Source organism: Balaenoptera acutorostrata, chromosome 20 (genome assembly GCF_949987535.1).
Source record: "Balaenoptera acutorostrata chromosome 20, mBalAcu1.1, whole genome shotgun sequence".
Lineage (NCBI taxonomy): Eukaryota > Metazoa > Chordata > Mammalia > Artiodactyla > Balaenopteridae > Balaenoptera > Balaenoptera acutorostrata.
Genome location: NC_080083.1, coordinates 54,859,217 through 54,878,064, shown reverse-complemented (window position 1 = coordinate 54,878,064; position 18,848 = coordinate 54,859,217). Strand labels below are relative to the sequence as shown.

The 18,848-nt window shown below is 46.0% G+C and overlaps 1 protein-coding gene across 6 annotated transcripts in view; it reads left to right on the top strand.

The window, feature by feature from the left end:
* The first annotated feature begins 6,310 nt into the window (after positions 1–6,310).
* Positions 6,311–18,848, top strand: part of TNRC6C (trinucleotide repeat containing adaptor 6C) — a 131,068-nt gene continuing 118,530 nt past the window's right edge. For all 6 annotated transcript variants that reach the window (XM_057536011.1, XM_057536014.1, XM_057536010.1 and 3 more), the window contains exon 1: positions 6,311–6,859. The gene's annotated coding sequence lies outside the window, so the exon portion shown is untranslated. The remainder of the gene's footprint in view (positions 6,860–18,848) is intronic.

Genomic DNA, 18,848 nt, shown 5'->3' with positions numbered 1-18,848 from the left:
CAATAATTTGTATTCAAATACCTATTGAGTTCCAAAAGATTTAGAAACAGAATTTCAGACCCAGGAGGAATCTTAGGCCACTTCAACTTCATCAAAAAAAAAAAAAAGAAAAAAGAAAAAAAGGGGCTTCCCTGGTGGCGCAGTGATTGAGAATCTGCCTGCCAATGCAGGGGACACGGGTTCGAGCCCTGGTCTGGGAAGATCCCACATGCCGCGGAGCAACTAGGCCCGTGAGCCACAACTACTGAGCCTGCGCGTCTGGAGCCTGTGCTCCGCAACAAGAGAGGCCGTGACAGTGAGAGGCCCGCGCACCGTGATGAAGAGTGGCCCCCGCTTGCCACAACTAGAGAAAGCCCTCGCACAGAAACGAAGACCCAACACAGCCTAAATAAATAAATAAATAAATAGCGTTCCCTTTAAAAAAAAAAAAAGGTGGTCATTCCCTCCATTTTTTGCAAACCATGCTCCCCATTTCACACATGCATGTGCGCACACACATACACACGCCTCTGCAGCTATCTCCCCTGGCTCCCTCTGGTCTCAGTAAGACAAGTAACCCCCTATTCCCCACCCCCTATCCCCCACCCCCTATCCCCCACCCCCTCACCCCTGCATCTACTCCTTACTCAACCCCTTTCAAACAAACAGACATCTTCCTCTTTGCTGTGTCCCCTTTACTGACTATTTCCTCTCAGCATATTAACCTGCTCACGTCTCCCTCTTTAAAAGAGTAAAACCAAACAAACCAATCAAAAAAACTATTTCTTAGCCTCAAATTCCTCTCTAGTCATATTCCCCCTTTTCCCTTGGCTGCCAAACTACTCTGTGTAACAAAGTACCACGCACCAGGTGGCTTAAACAGAAAGTTACTGTCTCACAGCCCTGGAGGCCGGAAGTCCAAGATCAAGGTGTCGGCAGGGCCAGTTCCTTCTGAGGCTGTGGGGAGAATCTATTCCACGCCTCTCTCCTGGCATCTTTGGCTTTTCCTTGGCTTGTGGGCGCATCACCCCAATCTCTGCCTTCATCTTCACATGGTGTTCTCCCTGTGTGCATGTCTGTGTCCAAATTTCCCCTTTTTACAGGGACACCAGCCATATTGCATTAGGGCTCACCCCAAAGACCTCACCTTAACTTGACTCTATCTGCAAAGATCCTATTCCTCACATGCTGAGGCACTGGGGGTTAGGACTCCAGCAAATCCTTTTGGGGGATCACACTTCAACTATGTGCTCACCCTTCCAGCTCACTCTGCAGCCTGCTGCCCACGGCTCCCCCACCGCCCCTGCTGAGGACTAAATGGCCTCATGGTTGCCCAGTTTGGTGGACACCTTCCTGTCCTTACCATGTGGGCCTCGCAGTCACACCATTGACCACCGAGTCCTTCCTCAAACTCCTTCCCCTTCCGGCCTCTCCAGTTCCACGGGGTCACCACCTAGGATTCTGAATCTCGGACGATCCCTTCTCAGACTCCTTTAGGGCTTTCTCCTCCTCCTTGGTGTCCCTCAGTCTCAGTACTCAGCCTTCACACCTTCCCTCCTAACCAACACCCCCAACTAATCACCTATGCCCTGCCTTCAACATCCACCCCTATGCAGACCACCCCAGAAAGATTTCTCCAGCCCAGACATCTCTCCTCACTTGCAGATCTGACCATGCCACTAGCTGTCCCCCTGTGCCTCCAACTCCAAATGGACCCAAACAGACCCACCCCTTGTTTCCCAAAGTCCCACCTAAGGCCTCTGGCTCAACCTCCTCCTCTTCCTGTAGCCCCTCCCTCACCATCCTCCCACCTCTCACTGAGCAAGAAAACTGGGCATCGCCCTTTACCATTCTCCTTACTCACTATATGTATATATCAGACCCCAACCCCCGCCCCCAGAGTCCACTGGCGTTAAAATTATCTTTCAAAGGGATCCTTTCTGTTTGACTTCTAGGGTCACTCTAGTTCCTTCCACAGTTTCTCATTTCCTGGCTGCGTGACTTTGTGGGCATCCTACCCTGTGCCGTCACCCCCTGCCTTACCTTCCCTGTCTTATCCTTCTTCTCCCTGTCATCCACAATGTTCCCAGAGAGATCTCTAGGACAGCCAAGTATAAGGTTTAGAATCATTTAAGGGCCCTCCATGGCCTTCAGGATAAAGTCCAAACGTCCTTAATGTGACATGATATGCTCCTTATAACCTGGTCCCTGCTCACCTCCCCCCCTTCTCCTTACACATTCACTGTTCCAACCCTACTGACACTCTGCAGCCCCCTGAAAGTGCTATGCTGCTCTCTTCTATTTCTTTTCCACTGGCTGTTCCCTCTGTCTTCAGTGCCCTTCCATCAGCTCCTGGTCATTGCAGCATTCTAACCATGGCTCCCCTTGCATCCTTCAAGACTGAGATCAGAGGGCCCTCTGGGAGGTCTTCCTGAGCACTCCGGAATGACCTGGGTCTCCCCTCCTGCCCCCTTCAGCACCATGGATGTATTGTAATCCTAAGTCAACCATGGCTTTCAGCTTTAAATCCCCAGCACCTAGTCCATTGCCTGGCACACAACACAGGTTCAATAATTGTTCAGTGAGAATCTCTAACTCAGTGAGGAGTGCAAAGGAGAAGGGTCAGGCCCAGAAAACTGCGTAAGGTCACAGCCAGTGAGCAGTGGCGCTGAGATTCAGCCTTGCTCATATCTTAAGATCCTGGTCTCTACTCCAGTATTTTCCTCAGTGCAGTGGGAGGACGATTGCACCAGAACCACTTGGGGGGGTGGTTAAATATGCAGCTTCACAGGTCTCACCTTAGACCCACATGAATCTGTATTTTAAACAAGCTACCATGGTGATTCTTATGAACAGAGTTGGAGAATCAACACGCCATGCCTCGCTGCCTGCCTGAAAGGCCTTTTAAGTTCATCATATTTTTTTCTTTTTTTGGCCGCACCGCGTGGCATCTTAGTTCCCTTAGGAGGGATTGAACCCGCTCCCCCTGCATTAGAAGTGCAGAGTCTTAACCACTGGACCACCAGGGAAGTCCCATTCATCACATTTTTTTTAAGGCCAAGTCAGTAGCTATCTGCTTGGTGATTAGCAGCCCTTCTCCATTACATTTTCCTTGAAAAGCAATCATTTGTTGAGTCTTGAAGCTTTTCCCTTTTAGAGTCCACTGTTAGGATGCAAATTCTACTTGCAAAATCAACACAGGTAGAAGGATGTAAGGAGGGGCTTCAGGAGGAAGCAAAACAGCCCTGTGTGGTTGGAAGTAGCTGGGAGTGGAGGGCAGGCAAGTATCGCATACAAATAGGACCCTAAGGAAATGTGCCCTTTATTATTATTTTTTATTCTCCAATTTTAGCGTGCATCAGAATCACCTGGAGGGGGACTTCCCTGGTGATCCAGTGGTTAAGACTTTGCCTTCCAGTGCGGGGGGTGTGGGTTCGATCCCTGGTTAGAGAGCTAAGATCCCACATGCTTTGTGGCCAAAAAAACAAAACATAAAACAGAAGCAATATTGTAACAAATTCAATAAAGACTAAAAAAAAAAAAAAAAAAAAAGAATCACCTGGAGGGCTTATTAAGCTGCAGATACCTACCCCCACCCCCGAGTTTCTGATTCAGCAGATCTGGCAGTGGGGTCCAAGAAGTTGCATTTCTATCAAGCTCACAGGTGATGCTGATACTGTTGCTGGTCCAAAAAGCACACTTTGGGAACCACTGAGCTAATTCAACCTTTGTGCCCAATGCAGTCATTTAGTCTGCAATATCTATGGAGATGAGGATGTGATCAGCCTGTCTTTCTGCTTAAACCAGATGTGGCATCTTATTACATTTCAAGCTAGAGTTTCTATGGATAACTCTCATGATTCTTCCTTGAATGGAACCAAAATTCACCTCCAAACCTTCCACACACTTATCCCAGGCTTGCCTCCTACATTCTCACAGATGTGTCCAGCCAGGTCTTCTCCATCTGTCCTTAACTACTTGACATTTTTGGTTTTTTTTAGAAATTAAAAAAAATATATTTGTTTGTCTGCTCCAGGTCTTTGTTGCAGCATGCGAACTCTTAGCTGCAGCATGTGGGATCTAATTCCCTGACCAGGGATTGAACCCAGGCTCCCTGCATTGGGAGTGCAGAGCCTTAGCCGCTGGACCACAAGGAAAGTCCCTTGACCTTTTAACTTAAGAGCTACACTTAATATTTAATCCTCTTACATGTAATTCTGTAGGGTTTGCACATTTTTATAGATTATAACCCATACCTTAGTTATGAGGTGGTAGTGGCAGGGCTGATAAAGGGATAACAGACCCAAAATATGCACTGACCCATTTTACAACTTTGCCTGGGGGCTGCTCATACTTTATTCAGCCCAAATAGCCACTGATAAGTGACACTGCAGTCTCCACACTGATGGCCATCATATACCTCAATGTTTCTGGATCAGCCCTAATTTCAAGTATTCTTTCTGTTGCTACAGGCCCACATGCCAAACCATGAGTCTAATTTTTGGTTCAGAAACTATGGTCAATATAAGTGCTGCCTTTTCTCCAGGTGTTTACAGTGTAAGATAATAGGAGAGGACAATTATTTTGCCTGGTTTAAGCTGAGCGAGGGGGACAGTATAAAGAACAAGATGGAGAAAAGTTGAGAGGTTACAGTCGCAAATTCAACATCAAGGACCAATATTAAATCATGTAATTTTGGTTCAGTTTTCCAAAAAGCGAAGTTCTACTTATTGCAATGATGGGTCCACCCAGGTATCTGGATTTCTCATTGATTTAGCAGTCTACTTAGTGGGCGCTGAATATTTTGAAGATGTTATTATTTTGAGCTCCCTCCTGGAGCATGTGATGATACCTTTATCTTTGAGAAATACAAAGGATGCAGGTTTCTCCGAAGTCAAGAACTAAATTAATGTAAATAAAACGTTGCGTGGAAAAGGCAGAAGCCTCTATGTCAGCTCCGGCTGACTTCAGAGTTTTCTAAGTGATGAGGGTTTTCGGGAGGGGAAATACCCAGCACAGACAGACATTTGAAGATGATTTTAGAGCGTGGTTTGTGACTCTGACTACCGGAGAGCTTAAAATATGGCAGTAAGAAGAAAGGAGGGCGCCGAGCTCATGGGACCCCGGAGGGAAACGAGAAAGGGGAATTTGTTGTGTCCCTTTCATCCACAGACGTTTCAAAGCAAGACACTCGCGGTAACAAAATTGCACTGCGAAAGTAACGTGTCATCTGCTCTTCAAGACGGGGACACGTAGACAGGGAATGGTCTCCAACACGAGCAACTTTCAAGTAGCACCGCCGAGCCTCCACCGCACAAAGGGGAAAGCTGGCCTGCTTCCACCACGCTTCACGAAAATGGAGAGAAATCTTGGTTTCAATATCTTCTCATGACTTGAACCGAAAGTTAAAAAGGGACTTTTAAATTGCACATCGCTCCTGACCTTATCCACGATTAATGACTAGTGTATATGGAAGAGGAGCGGCGGGATGGAGGACCACTACCGGGTGCAGAGCGCCGGGAAGGAACCGTGGGCGGTGGGAGCCGGAGCGCCTGGGTTCGGCCCAACAGCTGTTTGCGCGGTGGGGGCGGGATGCTCGCGCTCCGGGGACAGGGATGTCTCCCGAGGGCTGTTTCGCAGCGAGGCTTCTTTGGTTCGCAGAGGGCGCGCAGGGGCAGGCTGAGAGGCGGGCGGCGAGCAGGATGCTCCCTGGCCCGGGCCGGCGCGTGTACGTGTGTGTGCACGGTGGGGAGGTGCAGGGCGTGTGCACGGCACGGGCGGGACGCGCGCCCGGGCCGGCTCCGGGTTCCGCCGCATAGAAGGCCAGCGCCGCCGGGTGAAAATACAGCGCAAAACCCTGGCTCGGGAGCCGCAGGGGGCCGGCTGGGGGAACCGAGCGGGCGCAAAGAGCCGAGTCCTCGCCCCGCGGTTGAGCGCGCTAATGCGGACTCGCAACAACCTAAGACAAGGAATGACGCCACGCGAGTGTCCACGCACCCCAAAGCAGAGCGCGAGCCCTCGGGACTCGCGCGCACCCGCTGGCACCCTGGCGCGCTCCCCGCGCGGTCTGGGGAACGACACTGCTGGCGGGTATTAAGGGGGGAAGGGGGCGTGGCTTAGCTGGAAGTAGCCAATGGGCCGGGGAGGGGCGCGCGGGGGCGGAGCTCGGGTTTAGAGTGCCGATTGGCCAGTTGGCCCTCCGGTATGCAGATGCGGTGGAGTCACGTGCCAGGGGCCGGGACGACTTCCTGTTGGAGGCCAAGGCGGGGCGGGGAAGGGGGCGCGAGCGCCCCGTCTGGCTGGAGCGGGGGGAGGGGGGGTTCTTGTCAGTTAGAGCAACAAGATGGCCGCGGTGGCAGCTCCGCACCTCAGCGCGACGGCCCCGGGAGCCGCAGCCGCCGCCGCCGGCCCTGCCGCCCCGCAGCCCTGAGCGCCGCCCCGGCCGCCCCCACCGCCCCTGACAGGGCCGTCCCTGCGCCTGCCGCGCTCCTGCCGCCGCCGCAGCGGGCCCGCCCGAGCCGGAGGCGGAGGGAGCGGAGCCGGCCGAAAGCAGAGCGCCGAGCGCAGCCGCCGCCACCTCGGATCCCGGGCCGCGCCGGAGCTGCCGTCCCGCCCGCTGGTGCGAGGAGGAGGGCGCGTCGCGGCGTCGCCGGGGCCGGACCTGGACCCGCTGGGACGCGTCGCCGCCCACCCGCCCGCGCCGCCGCCGCCGCTCGCGCCGGGACCTGAGCCCGCGGCGCCGGCGCTGAGCGGGCCCCCGCCGCCCGAGCGCCCCGCAGGCCCCGGGGCGGCTGCCCGAGTGGTTTTTGCCGCCGCCGCCAGGCCCGCGCCGCCGGAGCCCCGCCGAGGAGCCGCCGCCGCCGCCGGGGACGGATCCCAGGTGAGCGCGGGCCGGGCCTTCGAGCCGCCGCAGTCGGCGGAGCTGTTGGCGTCGCCTTTGTTCGGCCGGGCCCGGAGCGCGAGGGGTCGCGGGTCTCGGCGGGAAGGGTGAGCGGCGCAGGGCGGCGGGAGGAGCTGCCGGCTGCGCGGGGCCGGGTGCGGGCGCGCGCGGGGAGAGAGGCTCGCGGTGCCCTGCGCGATCGGCACGGTCGGCGCGGCCACACGGCGGTTGCGTGTGTGGTGTCTGGAAACGATGCGGTTGGTGGAATTGGCTCCCCCGAGCAGTCACCCACGGGCTTTGCATTTCTGATGGCATGCATGAACCCTAGCGTTTTCGGTGTGGGGCCTCCCGCGCCGTTGTTTGGGGGAGAGCAGGCGCGGGCGTGCTTAGGCGAGCGTGGAGGAGCCCCTTGGCCTCCCACGGGTCTGGAATCAGGTGGGCTGCTCGCCGCGCTGCAGGCTGCAGGGCGATGCGCACGGGGGACGGGAGCCGACCCGCAGTTGCCCTGCTCTTGGAGCGCGGAACCCGAGCGCCTCGGGGCCACCCCCGCTCGAGCGACGCCTCGTCTGCACCTTTGCCTGGTGGATGAGATTCATTAATAGATTCGTGCCTATTAAATGTGCAGATGCGGATACAGGGGTTCCCTGCGCGTTAACTCGGTGGAGAACCTTTCGCTTGCAGGTTACACGCAGCTTTGGGAATCTCACGGAAGACGCAGGATTGCTGCCTCCACGTCGCGGGGCGGGGGAGGAGGAGCCGCAGATCCTGGCTGCACCTCTTGCGGTGTAAGACGCTCGACAGCCTCAGGGATTCTGTGCAAAACGAGTGCAACTGTCTCGAACCTTTGCCTCTGTCAGATTGAACCTCCATTTGAGTGGTCTGCTCGGTTATGTCTAGGCGTGAACTGCAGATTCTGAACTCAAAATGGTGCTCTGTAGATGTCCAACTTAAGCGTCTTTAAGGAGTTGCAAGTTGGAGGCGTCTGGCTGGTGTAATCCATTGTGTTGCTGAGGTTCGGGTTTTCTCCTGTATCCGGTGTTCACGTGGATGTGCTGCGGTGTAGGTGGTCAGTTTGATGATCTCTGTGTAGAGGCTGCTATGTCTCTGAACGTAATTTGACCCCGCAGGAGGCTTATTTTATGCAAGTTATTTCCTACATTTAGAATTGAGTAACTATGGGGATGAGTTGAGGCACTGGAAATGTGGCTTGAGTGATCTTCGAAGACAGTGGTGGCCAGTTTGAAATGTGTAGGGGGTGCGACAATTCTACGCATAGATTCCAGACTTCCTTCAATACTACGTGAAGGAATAAAGGATAAAACTTAGCCCCAGGCCAGGTGAACTTGGTTGGCAGAGGGCACCTTGAAGAAATTTGCATTATTCCAGAACCACGGAAGGTGGTGAAGGTCTTTGAACACCTTTCAGTGTGGCACTCCTAGTATGCTTTGTTGGGGGAAATGATGCAAAATGAGGTTTTCAAAAAGACTAGCCCAGTTGTATTATCCGAATTAATTTTATTATTGGTGTTCACAGATGATAATCGTCTGAATCGTTGTTACTGTGTTCTAAGTCTTTCATACTTCTTGTCCAAATCAAAGACCTTATTGTCTGGTATCTCTGATTTACTGTTAAGGTATGAAATTAAAGTTGACACTGAGGCTGTCATAAGACTTAATCCTAACTACTTTATTTTGGATTCTGGCATTTAAATATTTTAGTAGTAACCTGGGGTACACATAAAAGTTGACTTTAGGTTTTCCTCCTTACAGTGTTTATTGTTGTTCTTTTTGAAGTGGCATATGTTTTAACACTTTGACAAAGATTGTTTTGTAACAGGTTTGTGTTTATACTTAGTTGGCTCAGGAATTTGGGAACAAATAGTTGCCTTAGAGTGCTGATTCTGAGGGAAAGTGGAGCAAATTGTTTCATTTGACTCTCAATGATTAAAATATAACTAAACCATGGGGGGAATATAGGAAACTTTAAATTACAGTATTTCTCACCACCACCACCTTTTTGTTAAACAGCCGGCTTTACTGAGATAAATTTGTGCTTTTCCAAATGCTGTCATCTGGCTCACTTCCAAAACCAAGCTGGAGGAGGAGGAGGTCAGGGCTGGAAAGGCGGCAGCCTTTTTCCTTAGTGAAGAGAGCTTTCAGTTGGAAAGAAATGGAAGATAAAATTCCTACAGTACTGGCTGAGAATGGGTTATTTGCATTACTTCCCAAACTCCAAGTGGGGGTGATAAGGTCCTGAATGTAAACTTACTATTGCTTGACTCAAGAAAGTGATGCTAATTTTAAACTTAAAAAAAGAGGGAGTACTAGTGAAAGTTAGTCTATTTCTCTGTTATTTGATTTGAGCATATAGAATGTCTTTGACATGTGTAACTTCTTTAACAACTTAACATTTTAAGGCTTAGAGCCATTTTAAAGACTATTTTATGGGGGGTATTTTTGGCCTTCCCCAGTAGGAATTAGATCCATGAGATTGCATGCTTATGTTTTCCATGATATGGACCTCTCAGTCAGGGTTTATTGTGTAAAGGTGATATCTGAGAAGATTTTGTAAGAAAGAAAATAGATTGGCTGTGAAGTCTGAGGCTGTTCCGCATATCAGAATAGCATATGAGTTAGTTAAGATTTGGGGATGGAGCAAGCAAAGATTACTTAGCCAGAGCAACTGAAGCCTGTGTGGGAAGCATGAGAAATGGAGAGATGACAAGGGACAGATTTATAGAAAGCCTTGGAACGAGGGTAGGCTGAGGGAGCAGGAGGTGGAGCCCTGAGGAGGCAGTGCCTGGGAGGTTGTAAGTGGGGAAGAACCAGGTAACTTTGTTTTTGTTTGTTTTGCTTTTCTTTTTCTGTGATTAAAACTGTTTTGGCTTCTTACTCCTGATTTTGAGACAATCAGGTGGGTTTTTACCTTTTATTCAAGCTTTATTTCAGGGGCTCTTCTGATGTTTTATTTATTTATTTATTAGATGAGCTGTAAGGCAATCTTTTCAAAGAGTATTGGTGTCGTGGTCTATTTTGTATGATAACTGGCTTCACGGTGAAGGTGACTGAATTTTATTTGCTTAATTAATAAGACAGTTAACGTCTTAATTTTGCTTGAAGATGTCATAGATTTAAGTAGAGGGAGCAGAGTATCAAGTGAGAACTGGCCTTTTTTTTTTTTTTTTTTTAGGACATTTTACAGATTTTCTTTCTTTAAGCCAGTCTGATCATGACTATCTACATTTTTACAAATTAGCTTTTATTATTTTTAAAATTTTTATTGGAGTATACTTGATTTACAATGTTGTGTTAGTTTCTGCTGCACAGCAAAGTGAATCAGTTATATATACGTATATATATGTGTGTGTATATATCTATATATATATATATATATCTATATATGTATCTCCACTCTTAGATTCTTTTCCCATATAGGTCATTACAGAGTACTGAGTAGATCAAATTAGCTTTTAAATAATTGTGCATTCATGAGGAGAACATTCTTTACTTTGCAAAATAATATACAATAAGCTTTAAGATGTTTTCAATCATAAACATTCAGCTTATACACAACTCTTCAGGAATATAATTACTTAAAAATATAAAGGTTCCTTGTTGTCAGAAATAACTATAAAAGCTTACGTAGAGAATGTATGTGTGACATTGAAACCAAAAAATGTGTAATCCTTGCCCAGTGAACTTGTTTGAATAACTTGATTAAAATAATCCTGTAACTTTTCTCTTGTGCAAATTATGTATTTGAACTGTAACTTATTTAAGGAAAAGTAAAATAGTTATTTTTCAATTCTCCAACTGGAATGTGACAAGGATTTGCGTGTTAAAAACATGGTGAAAATTCATACCCTTTGTGCTATTTTTGGAGTTTTACTAAAAATGAATTCTTGGCCACACATGCTTTCAGAGAATGAAGAAGCTATTGCAGGGATGGAGAGCTGTTTGTTAAGAATGCATTCTTCCTATGTAGCCCTCAAAGACTATAGAGCTGTGTGCAGAGCTAGACAATCTGGGCATCCAGCCATAAAACATCCCTGCTGTAGCACAGATAGTTGTTCGCACCCTCCTGAGCCCTCCATGGCTGCAAACCACAACAGAAGGAATGGCCTTGGGAAAGCAGCGTTCACTGCTATTTTGAACTCTTAATATTCTGCGTGGCTCTCTGAGTTCCAGCTCCGCATTGGGACTTTGGTTTTCTAAGATGTAGTAATGGTTAAGGGTAGGCAAGAATACAGCTTCTGAAATATGTCTCTTCTAGGCCAGTGGATTTCAATATTTGCTGTGGGAAATGAGGAGCAGCGGGTTGTCTGCCTCAGGGTCTCCCTCTCCTTGTTTGCCTCTTTGTTGCAATACTTCTATCCTGTTGGGGAACGACCTGCCTGAAGACACATCACCTGGCCACTGGGCCCTGTGTACAGGGCCCAAAGGAGAGAGTCCTGTGGAGTTTGTCCTCCAGAGAAGAGAGCCTGTGGGCTGGATAGGTCCCACGTGGCTTGGATCCCACTCTACTTCCTCATAGACCTTTTTTTTTTTCATAAACCTTTTTTGACACAAAATTTAAAAAAATTTTTTGCACAAAAATATGAAAATGGAAGAGTGTGCAGACATGTCAGCTCATCTTTGTTATAAGGTTATAGCATTTTCTGTGAACACCCATCTACTTGTATAAATCCAGATGATCCCCTATGATCCTCTAGAATACAAACACCTGAACAGCTTGTTTTCTTCAATCTAAAGACCTTCTCTGTTTTCCTTCTTTAGAATGTTTTAGAAATTATTACACTGTTCTGTTTCGTAATGCCCTTCCTCTGAAGGCCTGAAGTGCAAACCTGCAATATCACAATATCAAGTCAAATTATTCTCAGCAGCGGGATAACCCCTGTCTGTGGCTGAGTCTTTTACTAACACACAGGCTGGCTAGTGCCAAACGTGGTTAGTGCCGAGGTGGTTATTGGGCATTATGTGTTTTGCCAGATTCATTTTATGTGTATAGTCTAGCTTATTAAGGATAAGATTTTTCACAACTAAAATCAGTTGCTTGGGTTGAGTCTGGCAAAGGCATTGTTTATTTTTTATTACCAAAGATAATTTGTTTTTAATTTTTCTTTTAATAAATGAATGATTTATAGCAACCAGGAATTAAAGTTAAGGTCTGAAGCTGGGAAATGGCAGCAGAGGCAAAACTTATCACCTTCCCAACCATTGGGGCTGTGAAAAGATGTTAACATCAGGAATTGGGGGGGTGGGGTAGAATTACTCCTTTGATTGCATTATGTTTTCTCACACTATATATGAAATGCACAGGGGGAGGGGAAAGTGTGTAGGAAGGGAATTTACAGCAATAGGCTTTATATTCTTCAGGAGGCTGATGTTTTTTGTTTGTTTTTTTAAAGATATGGCAATTTATTATTTATTTTTATTTATTTATGGCTGTGTTGGGTCTTCACTTCTGTGCGAGGGCTTTCTCCAGTTGTGGCAAGCGGGGGCCACTCTTCATCGTGGCGCGCGGGCCTCTCACTATCGCAGCCTCTCTTGTTGCGGAGCACAGGCTCCAGACGCGCAGGCTCAGCAATTGTGGCACACGGGCCCAGTTGCTCCGCGGCATGTGGGATCTTCCCAGACCAGGGCTCGAACCCGTGTCCCCTGCATTGGCAGGCAGATTCTCAACCACTGCGCCACCAGGGAAGCCCCGAGGCTGATGTTTTAAATGAGGTTTTGGGGGTAGGTGAGGGAAGCAGGTTTTGGCTGTGTGAAAGCAAGTACATTTGAGTCACTGAGGACAGTGGAGAATTGTGTGTGCATGTTGGGGGGTTACGAAGCATCCTCTCAGGTCGCCAGATCTCAGTTTAAAAATAATCTTCAAATAGGTACAGCTAACATTTGAGCATTTACTATGTGATAGTGTGCCAAGGACATGAGTGTTACTATCTTACTTAATCCTCACAACACTCCCAGAAAATGGTTGCTTTAATTCTATTTTACAAAGGAGGAAAGGGAGGACAGAGAAGGAAATAAAAGATCCTACAGCTTGTAGGAAGTGAAGCCAGAATTTACACTCAGACAGTCCACTTCAAAGCCCTCACACATGGATAAATAGCTTGGATTATTTGAATAAGTTTTTAATTAGTCTCTCTTCCTCTGGTCTGTGTCCCACCGATGCACTTTATGTATGTTTTCCATTCCTCAGCAGCAGCTTGTAAGGTAGGTAGTATATTATGTTCATTTTCTAGATTGGGAAGCTGAGGCTGATGGAAGTTGAATAGTTTGCCCGAAGTTAGAGCCTTAATAACGTGTCTAGGTCCTCTGATGCCAGAGTCTGAGCCACTTTCTAAAGCCCAAGCCTGGTCATGTCATTCCTTCCTTTACTCTACAAAAATTTAATACCTTCTCTGTTCAGTGGCCACAGTGAAGATTGACCTCTCCCTGCCCTCCATGAGGTGTCCTTAGTGAGGGAGACAGGCACCAAACAAGTAAAAACAAACAAAGCAAAAAACTGAGATACCAATTAAATGTCGTGAAGCTTCCTTAAGTTCACAGCAATCCATGTTGGTATATAATTATGCAGCCGTGTTCCGCATCTCCCCTCTTGAAGCTGCATGTTAGCACGTGGGATGCTTAGAGAAGTCCAGCAGCAGAAGAAACGTTTACCTTCGTTAGCCCAGTCAGCCTTTCCCAGACTTAACGTGACCACCAAACACTGTTTTCCCTTCGATACTACCTTGTAGTGTAGTTCAGTGGAACAGACTTGGGAATGTGAAAAGAGAGTGCCCAGTCATTCGAAAGAGGGAGGGGACCCATGGGTCACAGTGGTCAGGCAGAACTTCACTTGAAATGGGCCCTGGAAGATTGATAGATAGCATTTGGCTGGATGGAAGGGATATTCTACAAGGAGACGAATGGGCAAGCCATGTTTGGGGAACATTTTGGCAAGTACCTAACCATAGCAGCTGGAACTCAGTATTTTTATTGAATAAGTGAACACCGAGACCTAGCTGTAAGTGGAGTTTTCATGTTGGCAGTAAGGTTTAGAAGGGGCTATATGGGTAGAATCTCCATTCTTTGGCTGGTTAGGAACTTTGGATGGTTGTTGATGGGCATGACATTGAACCAAGTGGTAGATTAGAAACTTGTGTGGAGCTGATGTACAGTGGATGGTTGGAGGGGAGATCAGAAGCATGAAAACCATGGCTGTTGTGGTTGTCTGTGTCAGACGATGCAAGCTTGGACAAGCATAATGGTAGGGACACACTGAAACGGTGTTAGGAAAAATCAGCAGCAGGACAAAACCATATCGAATGATTGGTGTGGGCTGTTGGAAAGAAAGAATTCTAAGAGGTCAGACACACCGTGCTTGCTGCTCTTTCTGGGATGTTCCAGAGAGGCTTTAAATTAAGTAAATAAAGAAGCTAATGTTAAACTGTTTGATTAAATACATAAGTGAGTCCTTTTAAAACGCTGATCGCGGAAAGATGGCACATAATATAGCAGTTTTAGGAGAGTTTATTGTTTGAGGTTCTGGGGTGGAGATTTGACTCACAAGCATAAATCCCAGTATGTAATGAGCCATGTAATAATAGGGTTCTGCTGTTAATTATGGTGAGTACTCTCAACGAAATTGAATTTTCTTAGTACCATCCCTGTAAAAAAAAAAAATCTTAACTCAGACTTTATATAGCAGTCCCAGATAATATTGTAAACTTTATGGATATGGAATATTGACAAAAGAAGGGGAGAAAACAAATCTTAAGTATTTCCAGAAAATATGAGATCAGATTATAATGTAAGTAGTATACCAGTGTTCATGGTGGCTGTGTTGAAGTTACTAGAACTTTTTAACAGGTGAATTTACTAGAAGTGATAATATGTTCTTTATTAACAAAGAAAAAAATTAAAGCAACAAAATAGACTTTTTTCTTTTTTTTACTCCTCTAGAATGGGGTGGGGAAGCTTTAAAACAGACAAAAATATTATTTATTTGCCACACTCAGGTGATGAATAAGAACTTTAGCCACTGTTGTACCTTTGTACGTATTATGGTTTTGCATTTAATTGGTGAGCGCTATTTATTCTCCCTGTTCATTTTGGACTCTAAGCCCCAGCATAGCCACTTACAGATTAGTGCTTTACAAAAAAGCCTTAATTATCATCATCATTTCTCTATTAGGTTTTGAGTTCCTTGATAGCAGGGATAATAATGTTTTTGTCTTTGTAATATCTACAGTATTTTGTGGATACTAAGGTTGAAAAATTTCAATTTTGAGTCATCTGTTTCTTCAGAGATGTTGCTTCCACAAATGATCATAGGGGGAAGGGAAGAGATTGATAATGACTACTTTTCCTCTGCTTTTTTTTCTTTTTTTTTTAGTCTTTTTAGGATAGTGACCCACCATATTTTCAGCTAGTCAGCCCGGCACGGGAGCATGGGATGCACCTGCAGGTGTGAGGAGAGTTATGCAGTGAGTCCATCTTAACAGCCCTCGGCGGAATGCCTTGCACCTTGCACCGTGTTTTCTGTGGGTACCTGTAGGGATGGGCAGTTCTCTTTTCAGGCCTCTGGGCATTGCCAGTAAGTGCCACCAACCAAATTGTAAAGAAGTAATATGTGACATTTCTTAAGGACATTTGAACTTTAGGTATAATTCCTGGTTTGCCTTTCACAGGTCAGGTGACTATCATTAGATACTAGCCATTGGAAAAATGAGTGTTATAACTAATAGGATCATTCTGGCCAATCTGCAATGTCTGGCTAGCATATATTAAATGTATTTTTCTATACTCCTCTAAGGGGACTCTGGAAATCAGATCGAATTTTAAAAGGATGTTGTCAAAATTCTTTTTCTTAAAATCAATTTATGTTAACTATAATTGAAGTACTCTTTTAGCACAGTTATTAAATGTGGTTAATTAGTTCACACATATGCCTATTTAGCCTTTGATGGCAGAATTTTTTTTTTTTTTTTTTTTTTAGAAATTCACGTACTTTTTATTTATTTATTTATTTATTTATGACTGTGTTGCGTCTTCGTTTCTGTGTGAGGGCTTTCTCTAGTTGCGGCAAGTGGGGACCACTCTTCATCGCGGTGCGCGGGCCTCTCACCATCGCGGCCTCTCTTGTTGTGGAGCACAGGCTCCAGACGCGCAGGCTCAGCAACTGTGGCTCACGGGCCCAGTTGCTCCGTGGCATGTGGGATCTTCCCAGACCAGGGCTCGAACCCGTGTCCCCTGCATTGGCAGGCAGATTCTCAACCACTGCGCCACCAGGGAAGCCCGATGGCAGAATTTTGATTATGTAGATCCCATGGCCTAAGAAAATGGGGTTTTCTCTTTAGCTTATGGTCTTCCAACTAAATCTCAAATTAGTGGACATTGATTTCAGAATTCAGCCTTTAGGATTACTCAAAAGTTTTTCTTGCCTTTTATTTGTCTTTCCTGTAACCCTCCCCCTCTGCTTTTTTCATTTGCTCTTTTCATGTTTTTAGGGGTTTTTTTTTTTATATTTTCTCTCCTGAAACTTTGCACTTCAGAGATGGGAGTAAAGGCTTATCTTGAGGCAATAGGATGAACAGTGTGCTTTCTTTCATTTCGATGTATTGTTGTTTTGCTAATAAGCCTATTTGCTCTGAAGATATAAAATCACTACTGGAGAAAGGATTGCAAACTTCATAATAGCTATAGTGTTTTTTGAATGCTTGTCGTGTGCCAAGTACAGGGCACTTAACACATTACCTACTTTATTCTCATCAATAGATGTGGAAACCAGCGCACCTCAGAGAGGTCAGGGCTCCCTGATTGCTGGGACTGTGCTCCTGGCTGTTCAGTTGTTCCCCCTCATTCAGATGGACAGAGTGATTTTTATTACATTAAAGATCTAAGAGATCAGGACTTCCCTGGCAGTCCATTGGTTAGGATTCCTCACTTCCACTGCAGGGGGCACGGGTTCCATCCCTGGTTGGGGAACTAAGATCCCGCATGCTGCGCAGCATGGCTTGGGGCCCCAAATTTGATGTGTGGCATTTGGCTTCTTTTAATTTTAAAAATTTATCAAATGTTAACATAAATTACCTGTGTCTAATGGGTTCATAGCCCCAATATCAGTAGTATCATTTGGGCTCTAAAAGTACATTGAAAGAAAACTAACTTTGATGTGTTTATAAGAAACGTTATTTCTCTTGGAAAAACCTGATAGTGAATTCTTTTTTCTCCCTGATTTCTAACTCTGGCATCTAGAATGCAGCTGAGGCAGGAGCGTGTCTGTGAGACAAACATAGATCTCCTGAAATCTTATGGATTACTTTTTTTTCTGCCACAGCAGCAGGTTTTTCTTAAAACACTGTTTGAAATTTAACATTACTGAAAATTTTAAGCCTGCTTAAAGGGGTTCTAGTTTTGATTCAAATTATAAAAAGTAAGGCATTTTTATAGAAATCTGTGCCACCTTGACACTAGGATGCTTTAGTTATTAATGGGATAAGCTAGAAGTAAGCTGCCTTTGGTATATATGAGCAGTATATGATAACTGTCTGTCTTCTGTCTAATTCAACTACTTCCTACTACTTCCTGTTCAATCTCACATTTCAGTTGGAAAGCAATTTCCTCACTTGACCCATTTTTCTTCTGTATTGTGTCTTTCTTCCAGTTCTTCAACACAGAGAGTTTGAAGGAATGGAGTGTTGTAAACCCTAGCAAGGTGAAGAGATTAAGATACCTGCTTTGGAATAAGCATATTCTCTTTTGTTTCTTCCTTTGGCTCTCTGATTGGAGGGATAATGGTTTTGCTTGTTTACTTTCATGTCACAGTTTTCAGAAGAGATACATATTGTATGACTGAGAATGGTAGAGAGGCATATGGGTAAAGAAAAACACAGGTGTGTGGGGGTAAGGATCTTGTTTTAGTAACATGGATAATTTAAGGATATTATAATTTTAGTAAATATATGTGCAGTAAGCCTGGCATTAATAAATCTATATTGTAAAATGTCTGTTTATCTGGAGACCTGGGTCTCTTGATATCATTATCTTGTTATCATTAATGCCACAATTAGTCACAGGTTTGACATGTTATCATGTGATGACATTTGTTTCACACCCATGGCTTTATAGAGTGCTTGAATTGGCTTCTGTCCTTGCCAGATCAAATTCTAAATGTCCTAACATACCTAACAGAACACCAGTCTCTTTCCTGAAACCATCTCTGAGTTCACTGTGTAAACTTTCTCTTTTCTGTCTACACTTACGCCTTTGGTGACCTTATTCAGTCCTGTGACTTTAAATACCATACATACTCTGAAGACTCCTACGTTTTGTTTTGCCAGCCTGGGCTGCTCCCAAGACTCAGTATTTGCATAGCTAGTTGCCTTCTCCACATCTCCACTTGACTATTGAGTGAGCATTTCCACCCCACAGGGTCAGGACCTGACTCCTCCTCTTGCCCCCGCATCCACTCTGCCTGTACTCCTCCCTGTCTTACTCGAGACCGCTTATATCCTTCTAGTTGCTCCAGGCTCAAAACTTTGGAGTCCTCCTTGGGCCTCTCTTTCTTTCCATGTACAGTACATAGGACATTAAACAAGTGATTTCCAAGTAGTCCATGGGTCAAAGAAGAGATCACAAGGGAAAGTCAGAAAATACTTTGAACTGAATTTTAAAAAGAAAACACAACATACCAAAATTCATGTGATGCAGCTAAGCTGTACTTAGAGGGAAATTTATAGCTTTAAATGTCTATATTAGGGCTTCCCTGGTGATGCAGTGGTTAAGAATCTGCCTGCCAATGCAGGGGACACAGGTTCAGTCTCTGATCCGGGAAGATCCCACATGCCGTGGAGCAACTAAGCCCGTGCGCCACAACTACTGAGCCCGTGAGCCACAACTACTGAGCCCGCATGCCTGCCTAGAGCCCGTTCTCCACAACAAGAGAAGCTACGAATGAGAAGCCTGTGCACCGCAATGAAGAGTAGCCCCCACTCGCTGCAACT